The sequence below is a fragment of the Heterocephalus glaber genome, unplaced genomic scaffold, assembly GCF_053883595.1.
Source record: "Heterocephalus glaber isolate CG9 unplaced genomic scaffold, H.glaber_assembly_v1.0 deba00000122, whole genome shotgun sequence".
Taxonomy (NCBI): Eukaryota; Metazoa; Chordata; class Mammalia; order Rodentia; family Bathyergidae; genus Heterocephalus; species Heterocephalus glaber.
Window position 1 is genome coordinate 18,581,112 of NW_028258138.1, and position 3,322 is coordinate 18,584,433.

At 35.0% G+C, this 3,322-nt stretch overlaps 1 pseudogene; it reads left to right on the forward strand.

The window, feature by feature from the left end:
• Window positions 1-799: 799 nt before the first annotated feature.
• LOC147830367 (U6 spliceosomal RNA) lies at window positions 800-897 on the forward strand (annotated as a pseudogene).
• Window positions 898-3,322: the final 2,425 nt, after the last annotated feature.

The window sequence follows — 3,322 nt, forward strand, 5'->3', positions numbered from 1 at the left end:
AATTTCTCTTCCTCTGAACTGATGGTGTTGGGTATTTTGTCTTAGAGATAGAAAAGTAAGGCAGAAATTAGTACCATAGTAGTAGAGTTATTAGTGTCATTAGTGTCACTTTACCTGACCGTGTGGCTTAGAAACCTTTGGAATTTGTTGGTAGGAAGAGTTTGGAAAATTTTGGAGAGGTAGGCTACAGAAGTTCTAGAATATTGTAAGCCAGGCTTGTTAGGAAATTTGGAAGAAAGCTCAGAGGATGAGAATGATTATAGAAATGTGAGGAGTAAGGTCAGGTTCAGGAGGTTTCAGTTGGGAACAAGGACTCCATTGGCAGTTGGACTGGAAGCCATGGGTGTTTTACTCTGGCAGATCTTGTCTATATCTTACCCATATCTGAGACTTTATCTGAGACTGAGATTAAGAATGGCAGACTAAATAATCTGGAGGATAAAATTTCCAATTAGACCAAAAAGACGTGAAAAGGTTGCAGTTTCCATGGAAATGAACCACCTGCAAAGTTGGGACCCTGGAAAGTATGGCTGCTAAAATGATTACCATTAGTCAAATACTTTGCATCAGGACAATAGAAAAGATGTTTGAAATTATCTCAGGAATCGGAAATACCCTACCCTACACAGACTCAGGGTGCAAAATTGTAAAGCTTTCATTTTGAAAGAGAACCCTATGGTACTGTGAGTAATTCAAGGTGAAAACGTAAATGTTTCCTTGCGTTCAGCCATCCAGGTACTCAGAAGCCATTGCAATCATGATCCGAGAGAACCCATCTATCTATCACTCAAGCTGTTAGCAGCTTTGGCAGCCCATATGCTAAAACTGGAATGATACAGAGAAGATTAGCATGGCCCCTAAACAAGGGTGCTATGAAAACTGATGTTGAAAATTTTAATTACTGAAGTGTAGTTTGGCTTTTACCTTTTACTTCATGGTTTAAAAGATTCCCCAAAATGAGAAAAGTTTTGAATGCTGGTGTTCACATTATAGAAGAACTAATATCATTATGGCCTTTAGTACTCTTTTTCATGAAACTGAAAAGGTCTTGGTTCAAAATTTGGGTGTTGTAGATACATCAATGGCCATTGAGATTAGAGCATTTGCTGTTTTAGAATATTGCATTGATTATATACTCAAATCTCTTAGGCTACTTTAATATAACAAAAAGAGCAAAGAAACAAAGCAATGAAATTAAGTAATTTGATAAATACCTGGTTAAATTAATTTAGTTAAATCTATTTATTTGAAAATTTCGATAAAGAAGCATATTTGTTCTTTTGCTTCTGTTTGGATGTTTTTGTACCCTGTTTTAGAAATTAAATATAAACCCTTACCACAGTCTTTCTCTTAATGATTGCCTCGGTCAATGTCTGGTCACAGGATGATAGATCTAAAGTTTTATTGCTTAATCATTGATATAAATGTTATGTAACTGGTTATGCATCAAAAGTTCTAACAAATAATCATCCAACATATTTGACACAAAAAGTCATAGGCATGGCTACCACTGAACATACCACATATGACTGTATCAATTAGGGTTGATAAAAAACCAAAACTGGTAGGAGATGAACATTTAGAGGCACCATAAGGAATTGGTTTATATGCTTGTGAGGATTGCCTAGGAAAAGTCAAAATCTATAGAAGCCCACTCAGTAAGACTTGTAGAAACTCTCAGATGCAGGCAGAATTTACAGCTCATACATAGAATTTCTTCTTCTTCAGGGAAATCTTAGTTCTATTTTTGTTCGCTCTGTTTACCATACTGGGGATTGAACCCAGCACTGTATATATGGTAAACAATCACTCTATCACTGAGCCTCATGCCCAGCCCAACATCAGTTCTATTTTTAAAGCTTTCCATATTTCAGAACTGGGAGGGGCAATGGAGGGCATGGTCTTAGTTCTAATATTGCAAACTCTTTCTTTTTACATGACTACTTGTAGATCATTGTATTTTTTCATTTGCTGTATGCCCTCTGGTTATTTCCAGAGGTTATAGTTTTTTTAAAACATAATTTTCACTAATTCTACTTGGGAGTGGGCCACGGAAGTCTTCACATTATCATTTTAGAAGCTCTGTCTCACTTCTATTTTAGACACTTCTGATTATATTACACTGACCTGAATAATCCAGTATTATCTTCTTGAATTCAGGTCATTACCATCTTTAAATCCATCTATAATCTTAAATTTATATCTTTCATGTAACCTAGCATATTCAGAGGATATGGGGTTAAGAAATAGGCATCTTAATTCATTGACCTCAACTCACTGAGGAGTGATGCTGGTCTTTATAAATCATTTTCATATAAGATAATTAACTATCTTCTAGCTTGGGCTAATGCATAATCAAAAGGTTCATTGAGCATTGCTATAAACCTAACATAATTTTCTTACATTGTGTTTAACCATCTTAGGTACAGCCATTTTTATTTTTTACTTTGGTGCTAAGAAGTATAGCTGTTGAGCATATTTATATGTCCCCAGGTCAAAAATTGCTAAAAGGAAGCAAAAATAACAATTACTTGTTCCACTACATACTTAACTTTTGAAGGCAATACTGTGAGGCAACTGTAGCAGCTAATCAAGACTGACAACCGGCTTAGCAAAACTCTCTTCAAGACCCACTCTTCACTCTTCTCACCAGTTCAAAGCTATTAACTCATAGCTAGACCCTATTGCTATGCTTTCCAGCTTTGACACCCCCATCACTTAACCCAGAACATAACACTCTAAAAATCCTCTTCTCAAACTTCCAAATGTTATGACGTTATTTCTGCTCTCACAAGGATTGCATGTTGCCTTTACTGAAAATTGCCTGTTGCCTACAATACTAAGTTTTGTTTAAACATCTGATTTTCCTGGTGATGGGTTTGGAGAAGCTAACAATTGAAAATGGAATCAAGCAAATTGACATAGACAAGATAGTGACTGGAAAATATAAAATATTAGAAGTGAAAGAACTATAGTGTGAAATTCAAGATGCTTATTTTGCACATTTGTATGAACTATTTTTTCATTGATTAAAATTGGAGGGTAATGATGCCGCAATTGCTTAACTCTAAAGTATCATGAGTAGAGAAATTGGACTAGGAAAAAACAGTAAGAAAAGTAGAGATCTTCAAACTTTTTTTTTTTCTAGAATGTTCTACGGTCTAGCAATTGGGTGGAAAAGGAATATGATTTCTTTCTTTGCTTTACTTATTTTGGCTTTCAATTATGTCATTTCTCATTGGTAATTTGACAAAAATAAAACATTTTTTCATTACTTTGCTATCAGGAAGAGTTTAATAGCTCTGAAGTTTCTGTGAAAGGT